The 15,625-nt window shown below is 37.3% G+C and overlaps 1 protein-coding gene across 8 annotated transcripts in view; it reads left to right on the top strand.

The window, feature by feature from the left end:
* lpp (LIM domain containing preferred translocation partner in lipoma) overlaps window positions 1-15,625 on the top strand; it is a 244,430-nt gene that overhangs the window by 61,240 nt on the left and 167,565 nt on the right. The window lies entirely within an intron of this gene.

The raw sequence follows: 15,625 nt of genomic DNA, 5'->3' as shown, positions 1-15,625 counted from the left end.
TTTCTTGATATATCCTAATATATCCTATATCCTATCCTAAAATATCCTAATATCTAGCATCCAAACAGTGTCTGCTCAAAAGCCGTGTGAAATTTGTGACTCCTAATGCAGCCCACAGTGTACTTGATTAAGGTTATATCTTTGTGATCTGTCAGATTATTACACGTTGGCCTGATTATAAAATTATAAAATTTTACATTTCATGCTTGCTATGGCCTTCAGCCTATTCCCATGATCTAAAAAATGTAGCTGTGTGGTTCTTTCTGTTCCAAGGGACAGAGGTCATAGTTTTGGTCTTAGTTTATGGTCCTACTGGGATAATATATGTCTTGTTAAAAAAAATGCCCTAAATGCTAAAATATGTAGACATTTATTACTCTGCTTGTGATGTTTTGACTATTTGGTAATTAGCATTAGTCAAGATTTTTGGTGAAAAATATTGTTTTGCTAAGCTAGTATCAATAAAATGCCTCACGAGAGATGTTTGTCCTAGTGTTTCATCAAAACAGTCAGGAGAATCATTAAACACCCTCATCGACTTTGAGTTTAAGTGTTTAAGCACTTTTTCTTAACTGTTGTTATTTCAAGTAATAATATAATATAAGATATATACCTTTATTTGTCTCACAGTGGGGACATTTCTGTTACAGCAGCAAAGAAAAAGAAATGTGCAAATATATATATATAAAAAATAGAGATATAGTAAAAATATGTATTAGTGTATAAATACAAAAGAAAAAAAGACCTCCAATAAGTAGTTATAAGTCCAAACATATTGCACATAGCTCTTGCTCAATTAAGTGAAAATCCCAGGGTGAGACCAAGTCATTTGTGATTACTTATCAGACATCTTAAGATCATTCTCAATCAGCAGCAGAAATGAACAGTGTCCAATCCACCACTTTTCTGCACAAAAGCATTTTTCTTCAGTCACTTTGGATTCACAAAGGTATTTGATGGTTATACATGTGCAAAAATAAGAATTACATTTATACATAGAGCACTTTGTATAAAAAGTCATTATACACACACACACAAGTAATTAAAAACGTTATATAGAAGGTGGAATTAATAGTACAATAGTACATAGTATTGTAGTGTAAGGAAACCAACAAGCCCACAAACAATGATGCATATACACTCATTGGACACTTTCTCAGGAGTTTTTTTTTCTAATCCTAGCCCATGTTTACTGTAGCCTCAGATTCCTTTTCTTGACTAGCAAGAACTGAACTACTTGCATCCATGTAACCTTTTGAATGTTGTTTATCCACCATTGTGTGTAAATTCTATAGACTGTTATATATGATAATCTCCAGAGGTTTTTCTACTTCGCAGGGCAAGTGTGTTTATTAAAGTGGCCGTTGATTGTTTATCAAAAAAATTTAAAATAAAGCTTACAAAATTACAGAAATGAAATATAAACTTCAAAAGCTGAAAAAACTTGTTAAAAAGTTACCTAGCTTGCCTTTTTCATGCAAAATGGTACAGTTTAGATGCATAGTAAATAAAGGTGTCTCCACTTTGTTGGTATATTACAGATCTCTAGCAAAGCTTTGGTCGCATGTTGAGGGAGAGATAATTACATTTATGGCAATCGGTAGACCTTATCCAGAGTGTCTTACACCTATGTTTTATTATACAGCTGAGCAGGTTAGGGTTGAGGGCCTTGCTCAAGAGCCCTGCTCAAGAGCCACACAGTGGTACTTTGGTGGTGTTGGGATTTAAACTCACAACCTTTTGATCCAAAGTTCAATGTCTTAATCAGTGATCTACCAATTCCCTGTGTAATATGTTCAGTAAGTAGCACAAATACTCAGCTATTTAGAGCTTTCAAAGCCAGGTTTTTACAACTGATAGCATATATTTTAGGAGAAAACAGACATATATAATGCAGCAATGCTCAATGGTCATCTCCAAACGTATGCCTTTGTCTGAAGCAGGTTTATAGCATAGAGAAGCAGAGAAGCATGAATGTAATTATACCAGCATACAATGTGTTTACAGCAGTTTAAGGAATTGTAACAGCTTTATTTGTCTTTACTTTCTCTCTGAAGTCGTCAGTGTGAATGGGCAGGTGTATTAGCCTGATGAAGTACTTGGCTTAAATGGTTTGAGAAATCCTTTTAAAATGACAAACTGTCCAAAACAACAAAAAGATTTTAAGAAAACTTTTCGTGTTAAATAGTACAACAGTTCTGAATTCAAGAAATAGCTTTATTTATTTATTTATTTATTTATTTATTTATTTGTTTATTTTTATCAAGTAAAAGCAAGGTTCAAATGATTGGTTGAGCAGCTTAGCTATTGTATAGATTTACGTGGAGAACTGTGTATGAAATCAGCAAGGCATTAGACTGGCTTTAGATACAGTTCTTGTGTGTATGTATGTATGTTGGCATAAGCACTTTTTTTTTTTTTTCGTTTGTTTCTCTCCTGCACTGTTCATCCTTGACTCTGATAACGTGCTTGTGGCTCACATGGCCTTAAGTGATGATCTGTGACTGAGCTCTTGGTGATCCTGTAGTGCGATTACCTACTGACCCAAATCAGCCAATTGGCAGGAGATTGGTGTTTCCTCTGAGCGCTGCCAGCTCTCGTGCTCACCGCCTGCCCTCCTGTTGTTACTCTGTCTGTCTTTCTGCCATGTGGATGAAATAATCTCAAACCTGAGAGTTTCAATGTTTTTCTAAATGTTTCAGATTTTTTCTTTATCACAGCAGACATATATTATAGCAAATTAGTGACTGTTTTACTTTTTAATTAGTTTAAATCAAACAGATAATAACATTCCAGACACTTAAAATACATTTATATATTTTTTTTATTTATCTTCAGTAACTGCTTAATCCTGGTCAGGGTTGAGGTGGATCTGAGCTGAAACCTGAAAGACTGGAATGCTTTCTTTTGCTTGTTGGAAGGTTTCTTATTCTGCAGTGGTGCCGAGGTGCTGAGTCTGACTCCAGACTTCTACCATGGGTTTGTTTAGGTAGCTTCATGTAATTGCATTTTATCCTTTGTCATTGGATTAAATGCTATTATAATGTGTTTAAACGCTTTTTGCCTTTGAGCTGTGAATCACACAGTTTGTCCAGAGTGTGAACTTTTTTTTTTTTTTTTTTTTACAAAACGGCTTCTTTTTTTTTTTTTTTTCCTCAATCGTTAATAAACCATTGACATGATCATGAACCTTTGCTAGAATTTTTATGGTGACAACTTAATTGTAAGTTGCTTTTTCAATTTAAAGGGAATGAAGATAGTAGTCAGGCAAGCAAACAAGTGGCCAAAGATAACACTAAGCATGTTGCTACCACCAGCATGCTTCACCTGTGTGAATGGTGTTGTCAGAATGTTGAGCAGTGTTGGGTTTTTGCCAAACATAACTCTTTGTGCCAAGAACAAAATGTTTACCTTCGGTCTCATCAAGGCAGAGAACTTATCCTTTCATTATTTGCTGAATCTGATGTTTTTTTTATTTAGATTTTTTTTATATCGATCGTTAGTTCTTTCTGAGGTATCCTTCGCCTCTTGGTTGCTCCTTTGACTAATGTTCTTTATACCAGGTCACTGGCTTTTCCTTTCCTTTCTCTCTGTCTTGTCTATGTCACGGTCATACCGCATTTTTAATATTTAGTGTGTTAGTCTTGCATTTAATGCTTAAACCCTGGTTAAGACCTTTCAAAGCTTACAATGTATGTGTTGATAGATTCCTGTTAAGAACTTTTTAAGTAGTTCTCTAGCAACCACTTGATATGTTCTCTAGCAACCTCTGTGGCCTTCCAGGAACAGGTGTGTTTATTAGATCTGGTCACGTGACTTGTAACTGGTTGCACCAGAACTAATTTACTGTTTTCATAGCACTAGGGTTGAATATTTATGTAATTGCCATCTTTTTGATAATCATCATCATCATCATCACTACCCTAGTTAAGTCTCAGCTAAATTTCAGTTTGTAACTCTATGATATAAATAGAAAAAACAGTGGTGTGTATAAATACTTATGCCCATCACTATAAATCAGTGCAACATGCAATACAAGAGTCCTGACCCATATTAATTTTCAATCATCTTGTTTTCTTTCATGTTGTAGCTAAAATTAGTCAAATGCATACACCATGTAAAAATATTCTGTCTGGATTTCTTCCAATGGGGGTTTCCATATTTTCAAATCTACCAGATAAATTATTTTTTTTAAACATATTTGTTTAAAGTAATAGCAACTGCAATATGCAAGCTTTATAATAGGTGCACATCACTGATCCGGTGAAGAGATAAAAGCCAGCGTGTGCAAGCTTTGTCATTCATGTGAGGCGTTGAGTAAAGGGATAAACTTGGACCAAGGCCAGTGTCTTGCCACATGAGGCTACAAATGACTAATGCGAGAATGCCTGTAATGTACTGAATGGAATGAAGCAGTGAAATATTGAAAGTGGCTCTTTCCAGTCTTTAACAGATCAAAGAGCAGAAAATGAGCTCGGTAAAAAAAAACACCCCCGAGGGGGAAACACTCGCTGGTCTTAGTTTAAAATCAATATTTTATATATTTCTCTGTAATATATATACAGTGGTGGATAAAGAACACCATTTGTGTACCTGAGTAAACGTGTAAATCGTCTGCTTAAATATGCCTCCAGTAAAAGTAAAATCACTCCGTTCTACATAAATAAAAGTACAAAGGTTCATACTTTCAAATATGCAATATATTTAAGTATCGTAATGACAATGAGAAATATATTTTAATGAGATCAATGAGAGTTGCATTTCATTGCTGTGTACCTGTATTGTGTTATTCAATAACGATTGTCTGTCTGTCTGTCTGTCTGTCTGTCTGTCTGTCTGTCTGTCTGTCTGTCTGTCTGTCTGTCTGTCCATTTTAATAATTCAAGATATCTAGTATTTCATTCTTTAATTCACATTGTACACTTTTGAATAGTGTTTTCTAGTGTCACAGACAAACCATGAGAGGACCTTAAAATACAAGTGATGTAGCAAAGTGGTGAGGAGCAGCATATTTTTTCTGAACTGTATGTAGGAAAAACTAGGGTATTACACGGGTAGCAAAGTAACCCAGGCCTCTATTGACCCGGTATGGAATTCAGGTTTGTGATCCACATATTGATTTGGCACATGTTTTACAACGGATGCCCTTCCCAAAGCAACACTCCCTATTTATCTGGGCTCGGGACCAGCACTAAAGAGTGCACTGGCTTGTGCAACCCTAATGAATGAGTTACATGTAGCAAACTAAACGTTTCCCAAAACCATAATTAGCTAATAAAGGACAGATACTTGACAAGTGTTAAAAAAAAAGGACTTATACGAATTAAGTAAAAGTAAAAAAACACATAACGGTTCACCACTAAATCTCTATCTTCATTCAGCTTGTTTTGTGCACACTGTCATGGTGGAACAGGTTTGGATCTGCTAGTTTAGGAGAAGGGAAAATTTTAATGCAAAGACATTTATACAAATGTGTGTCTCTGACTTTGTGGTATCAGCCTGTTGAAGAACGACATATGGCAGGAAAGGTCAGATGTTCCAATACTTATGTCAATAAATGAATGAACAAATCTCCACAAGCACACTCCAGAATCTAGTGAAACATCTTCCCAGAAGTTGGAAAGTTATTATAAGAGCAAATGGGACTAAAATGGAATGTGATGGTTAGAAAGCACATATAAATCTTAGTCAGGTGTCCACAAACTTCCACTATCATAGTGTATAAGCTCTTTCTAATCTTGTTTATCTTATTATTAATGACAGCTGTGTAAATGCTGCCATGGTAGTGACACCATGACTGTCTTTCGAAATGCCTCGTGTCCAAATTTAGAGACCATTTATTTTTTGTATTTTTCAAAGAATCCTGATCAAGCCAGAGGAAGCCAATTGGGATTATTCCAAATCCAAAAAGCTGAGCTGTGAAAGCCAGTATGAAAGAGTGGATAAATGAGATCGGAAATTGCACTGGCTCGGGTTGTGTTCCCCACCGGACCTCACCAGACATCAGACTTTTGTTCTTCTATCTGCTTCATTAAACTGCAAGTTGCCTATTACATATGACTTCCTATCAGTTTTGGATAAATGTACTCACTGCTCAAGTAACAGTTTGAAAAGCGTGAGGAGTGGTACGCTGAGGTGTTGAGTACCTGTGGAGTAAAAAGTACATACAGCCGCTCCCTACTTTACGGACATTTACTTTACAGACTTCACAGACATGAACAAATCTGTCCTCAAATTTACATTTGTTCAGAGTTGAAAAATTCTAAACTGAGGAGAGCTGCTGCAAGCTAGTCGTCTACTGTAACGAGTCTACATGATTCGCACTGGACTAGGGTGAAATAATTTTTTTTACGTGATTTTTTTAATTAATTAATTAATTTATTTTTAATTACTGAATAAAAAATATTGTATACAGTATTTAGATTTTTTAATTTTTTTTTATTTTATTGATTATCTGATAAAATTTATAGCTCTTACATTATTAGGAGATGCGAAATCAATAACGAGCATAGTAACAACTTGAGAACAAATTCATGGTACGAATGGTCGTTCGGAACGTAACTTGTCCGTAAGGTGGAGAGCGTCTGTATATCGAATCAGAAATGTAGTTGAGTAGAGAATAAATTTTAATATCTTTTATACCCAGTAAAACAAGAAGGTAGCCAAAAATTAATGAAAAAAATGGTGTAAAGTATTTAATCATATACTTTACACCACTGGTCTTGGGTTTGATTGGGGGGGGGTGTTTGTGTAAGATCTGTCATTTCATGCATTATTCATACAGTTTAGCAAATTACTGAACTTAGCTTTAAACTAGCAGTTTCTTCTCGGCTCACCTCTGTTGTCTTTCCTCTTGTCTGTTTCTTTATTTCTAATTTAAACTTGGAACAGTACAAAATATATTGATTGTAGGCAAAACATACGTAGAGTAGTACATGGGATAAATACACTGGGCAGTTCCACTTGTATGAACATATGATTAGTCATGTTGCACATGATGTCAGAGGAGTTACATGAGCAGCTGTTTTATTATTCTTACTATTTAGATCATTGTAACCAAACCTGCTGCAAGTGTGTGTGCGTATCCTCTGTTTACTGGCATTGACTACAGGACTGTCTTTATGATGGACAGGATTTAAAGGATCTGGGTGTAGTGCTGAAGTGGACAATTTCATTGACAGCAGACAGATTCAAACCAGGTGGAGTATCATGACATTTCGTAACTTCCGCTCCAACTTTTACTTATTGAGTCTCCATCGATTTCTTTGACTCCAGTGAAAGTATCAGCTTGCTGCTCAGTGTGTGCATGCTACACAAATGCTGCATATGCTCTACCCCATCACATAAGTTCTAAAAGAGCATATTCTACTTATACTTTTAGCTGGTATATAGCTTTGTCATGATCTAAGGAAGCGTTTGATAGCTATTGTTAACTATGTTTGTCTTCTCTAATTGGGACAGTAGTCGGGTTTATGCTCTTTGGAATGCTAATATTAGCCTCTTTGTATTTAGCTGTTACAGTTGATGGTCTGATGCCCGCTAGCTGATTCCTCAGATTAGACGCACAAAAACACACCAATTGAACTAAGTAAAGTAGTAGTTAAGGTAAAGAGGGAAGTTAGGTCAGTGGACAGGAGGTTGCATTTCTGATTTGAAGGTCATGAGTTCAAATCCCACCACTACCAAGTTGCCACAAGTGAGGTCTTTTAACACTTAACTGCATACATGAAAAATTGTCGTCTGCCAAAATGCTGTAAGTGCAAACTAGGCAAAAAATTTCACTTCTCATCTGGATATTTTATTATTCTGACACTACAGCAAAAAAAAGCCTGGGTAGTTATCATTGTTTCAACAACATATAAACCAAATTCCAGGATCTAAAGGCAAATCAGTTTCATACAACAAGTTTGGTGAACATTTTATGAAATAACTCTTCCAAATGACCTAACTATATAAATAATTTTATTATTGGTATCTCAGTGGTCTGAAAACGTGACCTTAGAGGTTGGAAGCCTAGCACAGAATTATTACTCCATCTTGGAGTTTGCTACGCTGATATTTGCTCCAGTTGGACCATCTTGCTGTTTGGCTAAGTGAAAGCAGTATGGATAAATTAATCTGATTGTTTTATTTGTATGGACTGATACTAAGTGTGTGTCATCTCACTGTGATGGGGAGGGAAGGGGGGTTGGGGGGGAGAGAGAGAGAGAGAGATCAGCCCCTGGCACTTGAAGTGATTTAGCTTGTGATGTGTCTCTGTCGAGCCATTAAACTGAGTTGTAATGCTATCCAGCACAGATAAAGTGTGTGCCGCAGGAGCTTGTCGTGGTTTGATCTTTCTTTTTTTTTTTTGAGGAGCTTTTGTGTGTAAACACATTGCCCACAGGCACGAAGCCCAGCCAATGATTTTGCGATTGAACACTGAGCCAACGTTTATTCTACAGCGTTTGTCCCACGTAGGATTTAGTGGATCTTTTAACATTTTTCTCTTTATTATATTCAGCCAGTAAATAGTTTTTTGTATTTCTAACATCACACGTACACTTCGGTGTAAAATACAATTTAATGTGACCAGCTTAGTTATCAAGTTATCAAAATGTTTATTTGAAATATCAGGCCTTGATTATGCACCGTCCTCTTCGGATTAGTTTTATTTTGGGACAGTAAATCTTATTTGTGTCAGGCAATGCAAAAGGGGATGACTCTCTTCCATTAAACAGACTTAAGGGGGAGCGATAAACTGGAAAAGGTCACTTAGGAGTTCTATATTGTCTGTTCCCTCTACCAAATTAGTAGCATAGGGAGCATGGTGGTGTTAATGGGCGGCTGAACGGGATGGGCACTAAACAGGCAGAAGACTAGCGTTCGGATATGAGAGTTATGAGATTGCACCGCTTTTGTATCACCGTGTAAAAAGGCTGCATGCGATTTCAAATCCTATTTACTCGAGGGCTGTCCTTCATGTTGATGGCTGTGGCTGATAGTCCATTCGGCGGAGTTTTATTTTGTAGGTTGATTTGTGGCAACTCAGAACTTCCCGCAAGGACCACTGATGTTGATGTGATAAATGTGCCACATGCACCAGTTTCTCATTCAGATCAATGGAGGAGGCAGCAGAAGCTTGAGCTACTCACTCAGACGGACAGGATGCAATTACCTGCCAATACACACACACACACACACACACACACACACACACACACACACACACACACAGAGAGACAGACATTGTGATGTGCCGTAAACATGTTGTATAGAACGAACGAGTCCCCAGCCATGCATCTGGAAATCTCTCATGGGACTGTAACTGGATTCCTTTGACAGGATGTAAATTAGCACTGCTGTTCATGGCACACATTTTGTTTTAAAATCCAGACACAAATATTCCAAAGTTAACATTGCCCTACTTTATCTGTTTTGAAACCAGCATTTCGAGGACCTGATTTACTAAAAGTTTGCATGTGTAAAAACACCCACAGTACAAGTACAAGATGATTTTACATTTCATTGCTGGTGAAAATGCAAATGATATTTGATTTTACATGCATTTCAATTTACTGAGGTTGAAAGTCACATAGGGCACTGGGTCTATGGGCACTAGGTGTTAATAATGAGCAAGGCTGTCAAAATGTTATAAGTTGGCCTTTATGTCCTGGTTAAGGTATTAATTTCCTGGTTAAGGTATTTATTTCTATAAATCCAGTATTTTTGTCTGTCTGTCTACACACATACAGTTAAATTGTATTTCTATAATCACAATTTCTATAATCAAACATGGACATTTTTTTAACTTGAGGTCATGTACAGTGTGAGAAGAAATCAGTAAGATTTTTAAAATGATGACTGTTGTTGAATGAGATATATTTGCTGCAAGGTGTAAAACCTCCAATATCTACAGCATTTAAACAGATCATATTGAGTTCATGAACAGCAAACCCACTCATGTCGGGTTTTTTTTCTCGTTTCATGTAAAATTCTGTGCAGTTTTTATTTTCCAGCATCTCTTTAATCAGCCTCATACATGACTTTCTGTTTTAGTTCCATGAGGCTCTTGAGATCTTGCCACAATGATTGAAAACAATTAATATACACTCAAATCTCATTTAGACTTTTTTTTGCCTCTGTTATGACATCATTCGCGGAATTATTCTTTGTAAATCACTTGCAACATGCCCACTTACTAAATTTATCTGATTGCTCATCCAGATTACAGCTTGCTCTTTGGGATCTGGGCAAATCTGGGTTTGAAAGGGATCACAAAAAGTATTCTGACTGACATAAAGGCCAAAGCTTAGCAAAGTCCCCGAGGACCTCCTGCCTCTAATGGCTGTCTAACCCTTTATCAGAACGCATTAGTGGTGGCGTTTAACCCTCATTGTGTTTATTTTCTCCTCTTGCAGCCAAGAGAGTCACTCCCATTTATATCCTGTAAAAGGCGCAAGGTAAAAGGCAAAGGTGATTTCACTGGATGTCAGCAGGGCTACCTTTTCAGCCGAGTGTGTTTATACCGCAGGTGTTCTCTGTACCATGAATTGGAGCGAAGCTAAAATGGGTGTGTATGATTGGGTGAAGGGGAAGAGGTATAGTTAAAGAAATAAAAAAAAAAAAACACAACAAATTGGATAAAAGATTTCACACTGAAAGCTTGAAGAAACATTTGACAAGCTAGTTGCATGTTTGTGAATTGCAGCTCGCATGATTGGAAAAGTTGTGTGTTACAAAATATACCAATGAAAAGGCTTTGAATATTGTCTAGTGGTTAGAGCATGACTGGCTCAAGATATGAGCAGTTTTCCTTGTGTGTCAAGTTAGATCATTCTTAGAGCACTTGGCATGTTTTATCAGGAATAAGTCAGTAACCAGCAGTATTGCTCCAATAATTAACCTTATTATTATAATTTTTTTTTTTAATCACCAGTGTCCTGCTCTTTTAGCTATTGTAAACCTCAGCTAGACCTGCTCCATGTTTCTATTCAGCATATTAACTTATTAACTAATTGTATCACAAACTTTTTGCACTTGTAATGTTTCCCCATTCAGTTATTCTGGGCTTAATTTAATATGTCTCCAGTCTCCATATTTAAGAAATAATTTATTATTATTATTATTTTTATATGCTAACTTTCTACTTGCTAAAACTGAGTAGTTCATTGTGGCTAATTCATATCATCTCTCAATTCAATGCACAGTCCTTATTAATTTATGCAGACATCTTGTAACAACTAACTCACCCTGGATGGGACAGCAGTCCATCACCACACTGACACATAATATTCAATCCAACTCCTAACTTGTTTTTGAGAGGTTGAAGGAGCCTAGGGTCCCGGAGGAAATCCCATCCAAAATCTTCCTGGAACTCGAACTCTGGGTCGAACTGTGGACCATGGAGCAGAGGAAGCAGAGAATAGCTGTCAAACTGCTTTTTTTGTGCTTTCTAGCATTTGAGTTTGTTAAAATGAGTGACATATGGGCAAGGCCACTATTCTCTTAGTGTGAAGGTCATTTAGCCTGTGTGCGTTACAGAGCGATGTACATCACCTTGGATCAAGAAAGCAAAAGAAATTATAATTTTTTTTCCAGCAATGAGTTTTTCCCATATGTAAAAGAAGCAGTACTTTTCAGTAGCTAAATTGCATTCCTTTGACAGATTAGCCTCTTTAGAAATGTGTTAATGACCTAATGTACTTGAATTGCCGTATTGTTTAAATATGATTTGAGATCCCCTTTCTCCCTCTGCAAATGACTTAGATAATGTGAGAATTTGTCTCCCCGCCTTTGTCTATGCACTTGAAAAAAAAGGTTTAACCTCAATTATCTTAATGGAATTGGAATTGAAATCAAATTGCTGTCATTTGTGCTTAAAATAGTATAGTAAAAGAGTAAAAAGCCTCAAATTTTCTGGAGGACAAAACTGCTAGTGAACAGCAGAATCCTTTGTGATGAGTGCAGAATTCTAGCTATAAATGTTTTTTTTTTTTTTTTTTTTTTTTTTTTTTAATTCAAGTGGCTGGCAGAAGGTTATTATAATGATAATAATTAATATAATGATTAGATGAGGGAAGCTTGTCAAGCGGAAGTGAGTGCAGTAAATTTTGTCTTTGGCTGTGGATTTCGACAACTGGCTGCTAGCCATGAAGAATTTATTGGAGTTTATTGGAGTCGCCTTAATTTATTAGGTGAGTCATTCCACCGGTCTGGAAACTTGGCCTCGGTTCTGGGTGAGATCCGCTGAGGCTGTGTTTTCTTCACCACAGATGCATTTTTTTAATTAGGCAGCTATAAAAATCAGTTTTAGAGGAACTGGTCGCATGAATTTGGATTCTTTTGTCTTGGAATTAAATTTTTGGTCAGACCATAGGATTATTTAGGATTTTCTTTCTAGGTAAAGTGTACAAGGGTAGAGATCTATATTTCATACAGTATGTAAGCCTTTTAAGAGATGAGAAAAGTAGACAGGAGTACAAGGAGATGCAGCAGCAGGTGAAAAGGGATGTGGCAAAAGCCAAGGAAAAGGCAAATGAGGAGCTGTATGAGAAGTTGGACACTAAGGAAGGAGAAAAGGATTTTTACCGATTGGTCAGGAAATGTGTTGACTAGTGAGGAGAGTGTCTTGAGAAGATGGAGGGAGTATTTTGAGCAGCTGATTACCAGGAAAATAAGAGAGAGTGAAGGTTGGATTGTGTGGAGATGGTGAAGCAGGAAGTGGATAAGATTAGTAAGGAGGAAGTGAGAGCAGCGATTAAGAGGATAAAGATTGGAAAGTCAGTTGGACCAGATGACATACCAGTAGAAGCGTGGAGATGTTTAGGAGAGATGGCAGTGGAGTTTTTAACAAGATTGTTTAACAAGATTCTGGAAGGTGCCTGAGGAATGGAGGAGGAGTGTGCTGGTACCGATCTTTAAGAATAAGAAAGATGTGCAGACCTGCAGTAACAACAAGGGAATGAAGTAATCAGTCACACCGTTAAGTTATGAGAAAGAGTAGTGGAAGCCAGGCTGAGAGAAGAGGTGGATTTAGATAAAGCGTACAACAGGATGCCGAAAGAGAGGAGTTGTGGTATTGTATGAGGAAGTCAAGTGTATCAGAAAAGTATGTGAGAGTGGTGTAGGACATGTATGAGTACAGTGTGCCAGCAGTAAAGTGTGCAGTAGGAACGACAGACTGGTTTAAGGTGGAGGTTGGACTGCATCAAGGATCGGCCCTGAGCCCTTTCCTGTTTGCAGTGGTTGATGGACGAGTTCAGACAGGAGTCTTCATGGACTATGATGTTTGCTGATGATATTGTGATTTGTGGTGAGAGTAGGGAGCAGGTGGAGAAGAGCCTGGAGAGGTGGAGGTACGCACTGGAGAGAATCGGAATGAAAGTCAGTAGCAGTAAGACGTGTGTGAATGAGAGGGAGGGCAGTGGAGTGATGCGGTTTCAGGGAGAAGAGGTGGTGAAGGTGGAGGAGTTCAGGTACCTGGGGTCAACAGTGCACAGTAATGGAGAGTGTGTTAAAGAAGTGAGGAAAATATCGCAGGCAGGGTGGAGTGGGTGAAGAAGAGTGGCAGGAGTGATAGAAGGGTATCTGCAAGAGTGAAAGGACTGTAGTGAGACCTGCTTTGTTGTATGGTTTAGAGACAGTGGCATTGAGTAAAAGACAGGAGGTGGAGCTGGAGGTTGCAGAGCTGAAGATGCTGAGATGGGAGTGACGAGGATGGACAGTATTAGAAACATGTTTATTAGAAGGACAGCACATGTAGATCGTTTTGGAGACAAGGTGAGAGAGGCCCGTTTGAGATGGTTTGGACATGTGCAGAGGAGAGACATGGGGTATAGCAACAGAAGAATGCTAAGGATGGAGCCACCAGGAAGGAGAAAAAGAGGAAGGCCAGGGAGGGGGTTTATGGATGTGTTGAAGGAAGACATGCAGGTAGTTTTTTTTAAAGAGGCAGATGTAGAGGACAGGGAGGTATGGAGATATCGGGTATCAACAGGCAGCAATGATATGCGTGTTGTCATGTTACTCTATTCTTGTCATTTTTAATTAAACCTGAGCCACACATTATATAAACAATGGCATTTTTTTTTTATAATGAAACATATTAGATTAACATATCAGATAACATACTGTCATGTGTGGGTAAATATTCACATAACCAAAATAGATATTTCTGATTATTATCATTATAGCTCTACATAAATACATTTATGTAGAGCTATAATGATATAGCTGTATGTGAATCTTACCCATTAACTGGGTAGGATGTCTTTGGATGCAATAGCATAAAGATTTCCACACAAAGCGAGTTTCATTAAGATATGGTTTACATGGATTGGAGTGGGAGATGTTTAGTGGCTTGCTATAGAGCTCCGACCTCAACCCTATTGAACACCTTTGGGATGAATTGGAACACTGACTGCACCCCAGGCCTCCTCACCTCACCTACATCAGGACCTGCCTTTATTTTTATGTGTGTGTGTGTGTGTGTGTGTGTGTGTGTGTGTGTGTGTGTGTTTATTTATTTATGTATATATATATATATATATTTTTATTTATGTATATATATATATATATATATATATATATATATATATATATATATATATATATATATATATATATATATATATATATAATATGTAGATGTTGTTAAATTTGTTTACCTCCATTAAACAAAAAATTTAAAATGGCCAGAAAGTTTTCTTAATGGTTACTGTGGTTAAATTTAGTGAGGATAAGTTCTTGGGTCATTATTTTTTTTCCTGCCTACGTATTCTGTGTACTTTTTGTTCCTTATCAGTTCCTGGATGTACATCCTTGCTCCTAATTTCTTATTCAAATCAGAAATGTGTGAATCTGTAAGATTTGTAAAACCATTGTAATTATACAATATCAGTGTGATTCACGACACTCTTACATTTCTCGGTTTGCAGACGATGTGAACGTAACGTTCAACGTTTGGATATCTGGTTGAGCACAAAGAGATTTCTGTATTCTGATCATCCTTGATCAGAGTTTTACAAAGAAAGCTTGTGCAGACATTGCAGATAGAAAAGTAAAGTAAAAAAAAAAACTGGAGTGACTGAAGGAGGGAGGGCACAGAAGCGATAACAGTCAAATGAAACGGTGTGATCGCGTGTAGCAGCGCCGCTCCCACTCCTTTTTTTCCCCCGTTGGTCTCTTGATAACGTGGGAAACCTGACAGTGTCGATTTATCCGAGAACAAAGGAGTTGCTCTGTGAGCTGGGAACGCGTGTGTGGGCCCGTAGAGAGCAAACACCACACACTCCGTCCCACTATTACCTGAGCATCCAAACAGGATACACACTTCTCTAGAAATAGACCAGACGAACAGCTCCCTTACCATGGGGTGTGTGTGTGTGTGTGTGTGTGTGTGTGTGTGTGTGTGTGTGTGTGCGTGTGCATGCGCGCTGGTGTTTTTTTTTTTTTTCTCCCCCTCTTGTTATTGCTGTCATTATTAGTTTTATTTTTAGAGTTTTTATATCCCACAATCCTCTACTGGGGTTCGAGCAGGAGAAAGGACTGGTGAAGTTTGACAAAAAAGACTCTTCTTGTGTGCATTAGTAAAGAATATAAAATGACAAATGCTGAACTTATTTGTGGAGTTTGCCATGGATTT

The sequence above is a fragment of the Silurus aristotelis genome (assembly GCF_946808225.1).
Source record: "Silurus aristotelis genome assembly, chromosome: 2".
NCBI lineage: Eukaryota > Metazoa > Chordata > Actinopteri > Siluriformes > Siluridae > Silurus > Silurus aristotelis.
The sequence above is the reverse complement of the archived record's forward strand: the minus strand, read 5'-3'. Positions and strand labels throughout refer to the sequence as shown.